This window comes from Schistocerca serialis, unplaced genomic scaffold (genome assembly GCF_023864345.2).
Source record: "Schistocerca serialis cubense isolate TAMUIC-IGC-003099 unplaced genomic scaffold, iqSchSeri2.2 HiC_scaffold_1239, whole genome shotgun sequence".
NCBI classification, from domain to species: Eukaryota; Metazoa; Arthropoda; class Insecta; order Orthoptera; family Acrididae; genus Schistocerca; species Schistocerca serialis.
This window is the reverse complement of record NW_026047446.1, coordinates 57,501-62,500: the sequence shown is the minus strand read 5'-3', so window position 1 is coordinate 62,500 and position 5,000 is coordinate 57,501. Positions and strand designations below refer to the sequence as shown.

Sequence of the window (5,000 nt, the reverse complement as noted above, 5' to 3'; positions counted from 1 at the left end):
CCTATGTTGTGCCTTAACCTAACCTATGTTGTGCCTTAACCTAACCTATGTTGTGCCTTAACCTAACCCATGTTGTGCCTTAACCTAACCCATGTTGTGCCTTAACCTAACCCATGTTGTGCCTTAACCTAACCCATGTTGTGCCTTAACCTAACCCATGTTGTGCCTTAACCTAACCCATGTTGTGCCTTAACCTAACCCATGTTGTGCCTTAACCTAACCCATGTTGTGCCTTAACCTAACCCATGTTGTGCCTTAACCTAACCCATATTGTACCTTAACCTAACCCATATTGTACCTTAACCTAACCCATATTGTACCTTAACCTAACCCATATTGTACCTTAACCTAACCCATATTGTACCTTAACCTAACCTAATTTGTGCCTCAACGTAACCTAATTTGTGCCTCAACGTAACCTAATTTGTGCCTCAACGTAACCTAATTTGTGCCTCAACGTAACCCATGTTGTGCCTCAACGTAACCCATGTTGTGCCTCAACGTAACCCATGTTGTGCCTCAACGTAACCCATGTTGTGCCTCAACGTAACCCATGTTGTGCCTCAACGTAACCCATGTTGTGCCTCAACGTAACCCATGTTGTGCCTCAACGTAACCCATGTTGTGCCTCAACGTAACCCATGTTGTGCCTCAACGTAACCCATGTTGTGCCTCAACGTAACCCATGTTGTGCCTCAACGTAACCCATGTTGTGCCTCAACGTAACCCATGTTGTGCCTCAACGTAACCCATGTTGTGCCTCAACGTAACCCATGTTGTGCCTTAACGTAACCCATGTTGTGCCTTAACGTAACCCATGTTGTGCCTTAACGTAACCCATGTTGTGCCTCAACGTAACCCATGTTGTGCCTCAACGTAACCCATGTTGTGCCTCAACGTAACCCATGTTGTGCCTCAACGTAACCCATGTTGTGCCTTAACGTAACCCATGTTGTGCCTTAACGTAACCCATGTTGTGCCTTAACGTAACCCATGTTGTGCCTTAACGTAACCCATGTTGTGCCTTAACGTAACCCATGTTGTGCCTTAACGTAACCCATGTTGTGCCTTAACGTAACCCATGTTGTGCCTTAACGTAACCCATGTTGTGCCTTAACGTAACCCATGTTGTGCCTTAACGTAACCCATGTTGTGCCTTAACGTAACCCAATTTGTGCTTTAACGTAACCTAATTTGTGCTTTAACGTAACCTAATTTGTGCTTTAACGTAACCTAATTTGTGCTTTAACGTAACCTAATTTGTGCTTTAACGTAACCTAATTTGTGCTTTAACGTAACCTAATTTGTGCTTTAACGTAACCTAATTTGTGCTTTAACGTAACCTAATTTGTGCTTTAACGTAACCTAATTTGTGCTTTAACGTAACCTAATTTGTGCTTTAACGTAACCTAATTTGTGCTTTAACGTAACCTAATTTGTGCTTTAACGTAACCTAATTTGTGCTTTAACGTAACCTAATTTGTGCTTTAACGTAACCCATGTTGTGCCTTAACCTAACCTATATTGCGCCTTAACCTGACGCACGTTGTCGCTGAACCTGCTCTGTAATTGTTATGCAACTCGTTAAATTAGTGTAGTGTTGCCTAACCGCAACCCTCGCAATATAGTTCGCTATTCGCACTGCCCGGTCCCCTGTGTATCGCGTCATGTTAAACACCTTGCAGGTGTTGCTGACTTTCCACATGCTCCTGCTATACACTGTAATGTGGATAGCAGCAGGACGTACATGCCCCCCCCCCTTCCCCCCTGCCTTCGCAAGCTGGTCGTTGAGAAGTTTGCATGTTCAATGCCCTTCGCATGCCGACGTACTCAGCCTACGTTGTGGTACGGCCTGTCACCTGTCCGCCGATGTACGCAAAACCCACAAACTGTACTGCACATTGGTCCGTATGTACTGAATGATACATCGTGGCACATGTGTGACCGTACGACGACTGCGCCTAGCAACGGCAGACCATACAGTCCAAATATTGTGCACGCAGCTACGTGTCGTCTCCCTATAAGAGCTGGATTGCAGTGTGGTACGCCATTCAGACGTGTGGGAGGAACGGACGCCCTGGATGGCGATCAGCATGAGCAGTCTGTTGATGTAGTGGAGCGTGTATTCGGACGTAGTCGTCTCTTCTCACACACCGTGATAGCATGTTGCACCGCGTTCCACATCTGCGACATCCTGCAGAGGCCGGCTGACAGTCGTTCGCGCAATGGACACCGCATACGTACGGGGGCTACCTTCCACGTGTTCTCGAGGCGTGCACATGTTGTTGCGTCTATGTGGGCAGACGTAGTGTGTTGTGACACCTGACACAGGCATGCAATACTCGTTGCAAATGGCGTTGGACGTCTACGTTTGCTGGTGACGTTACGCAAATGAACAACAGGTAACCCGTTGTGGTGCGGTTGTTCTCGCTAGAGGTGAATCAGTGTTGGCGACGATCGGTCGAGCTATTAACCGGTTGTTTCAGGGATACCCACCATGCCCACGAACGTGAAAGGGGACCCACCATGCCCACGAACGTGAAAGGGGATCTGGGTGTGAGGCGATACGCGGCGGTGGCTGGGTGGGACCGTCCCCGGCCGGTGAGGGGGGGCCGCCCGGCGTGCTGGCAGCGCGGTGCGTGGGCGCACGCGCTACAGCCGGCTGGTGGGGGCGGCCAGTGGCAGGCGCGCCGGCCGACGGACGCGGCAGGCGGCGCAGCTGCGCGCCGGCGCCCCCTGCTCGCGGCGCCTTGCGGCCAAAGCAGGTCCTCGCGGGCCCGGTGCGAAGCGCGGTGGCCATCTGCAGTGTGCTGGTCCGATTGAGGACTGTGTGCGCTGAGGATGCGCCGCCGCCCGGCGCTCGGCCCCGCGACGCCGTCTGCTGCTCGGTCGCCCCAGCGGTTCTCGCAGGTGGTTTGTATCGCAGCTGTGCGGACGTGTTGGCGCGTGCGCTGTGCTGGGAGAGTTCGCTTCGGCACCCAAGTGGGGCTTTTGTCCTTCTGTGGCGCTGGCGTTGGAGCTGCCGGTCACCGTAGGTGGCGCGTGTTGTCTCCCGCCGGCAATGCCACGACAGCACGCTCCCGGGCCTCTGACGGCAGCGGCAAGCTCAGTTGGGAGCACGGGTGGTCGCACCTAAAGCGTCTACTCGCCTAACTCCGGGCGATTGCGCCTCTCTCGAACCCGACCAAGTACTTAGGACGGCGCTGCGCGCCGCCGGGACCTGAGAGGGTTTCGAGGTGTGTTGTGCAGGGGAGCTCAGCCTCCTCCTGTTTGCAGAATAATTGAGCGGACGCTTGCGTGTTCGCGCGGGCCCCCGGGACACACTCCCGGGCGGCCGGCTGCTCAGCTCTAGTTGACGCAGCTCCCTGGTTGATCCTGCCAGTAGTCATATGCTTGTCTCAAAGATTAAGCCATGCATGTCTCAGTACAAGCCGCATTAAGGTGAAACCGCGAATGGCTCATTAAATCAGTTATGGTTCCTTAGATCGTACCCACGTTACTTGGATAACTGTGGTAATTCTAGAGCTAATACATGCAAACAGAGTCCCGACCAGAGATGGAAGGGACGCTTTTATTAGATCAAAACCAATCGGTCGGCTCGTCCGGTCCGTTTGCCTTGGTGACTCTGAATAACTTTGGGCTGATCGCACGGTCCTCGTACCGGCGACGCATCTTTCAAATGTCTGCCTTATCAACTGTCGATGGTAGGTTCTGCGCCTACCATGGTTGTAACGGGTAACGGGGAATCAGGGTTCGATTCCGGAGAGGGAGCCTGAGAAACGGCTACCACATCCAAGGAAGGCAGCAGGCGCGCAAATTACCCACTCCCGGCACGGGGAGGTAGTGACGAAAAATAACGATACGGGACTCATCCGAGGCCCCGTAATCGGAATGAGTACACTTTAAATCCTTTAACGAGTATCTATTGGAGGGCAAGTCTGGTGCCAGCAGCCGCGGTAATTCCAGCTCCAATAGCGTATATTAAAGTTGTTGCGGTTAAAAAGCTCGTAGTTGGATTTGTGTCCCACGCTGTTGGTTCACCGCCCGTCGGTGTTTAACTGGCATGTATCGTGGGACGTCCTGCCGGTGGGGCGAGCCGAAGGCGTGCGACCGCCTCGTGCGTGCTCGTGCGTCCCGAGGCGGACCCCGTTGAAATCCTACCAGGGTGCTCTTTATTGAGTGTCTCGGTGGGCCGGCACGTTTACTTTGAACAAATTAGAGTGCTTAAAGCAGGCAAGCCCGCCTGAATACTGTGTGCATGGAATAATGGAATAGGACCTCGGTTCTATTTTGTTGGTTTTCGGAACCCGAGGTAATGATTAATAGGGACAGGCGGGGGCATTCGTATTGCGACGTTAGAGGTGAAATTCTTGGATCGTCGCAAGACGAACAGAAGCGAAAGCATTTGCCAAGTATGTTTTCATTAATCAAGAACGAAAGTTAGAGGTTCGAAGGCGATCAGATACCGCCCTAGTTCTAACCATAAACGATGCCAGCCAGCGATCCGCCGCAGTTCCTCCGATGACTCGGCGGGCAGCCTCCGGGAAACCAAAGCTTTTGGGTTCCGGGGGAAGTATGGTTGCAAAGCTGAAACTTAAAGGAATTGACGGAAGGGCACCACCAGGAGTGGAGCCTGCGGCTTAATTTGACTCAACACGGGAAACCTCACCAGGCCCGGACACCGGAAGGATTGACAGATTGATAGCTCTTTCTTGATTCGGTGGGTGGTGGTGCATGGCCGTTCTTAGTTGGTGGAGCGATTTGTCTGGTTAATTCCGATAACGAACGAGACTCTAGCCTGCTAACTAGTCGCGTGACATCCTTCGTGCTGTCAGCGATTACTTTTCTTCTTAGAGGGACAGGCGGCTTCTAGCCGCACGAGATTGAGCAATAACAGGTCTGTGATGCCCTTAGATGTTCTGGGCCGCACGCGCGCTACACTGAAGGAATCAGCGTGTCTTCCTAGGCCGAAAGGTCGGGGTAACCCGCTGAACCTCCTT

General features: G+C 52.4%; 1 non-coding gene across 1 annotated transcript in view; it reads left to right on the top strand.

The window, feature by feature from the left end:
* Positions 1–3,362: 3,362 nt before the first annotated feature.
* Positions 3,363–5,000, top strand: part of LOC126436534 (small subunit ribosomal RNA) — a 1,909-nt gene continuing 271 nt past the window's right edge. Inside the window, exon 1 of the ribosomal RNA XR_007580739.1 lies at positions 3,363–5,000. This exon is cut by the window's right edge and continues 271 nt beyond it. This is a non-coding gene — a ribosomal RNA (small subunit ribosomal RNA).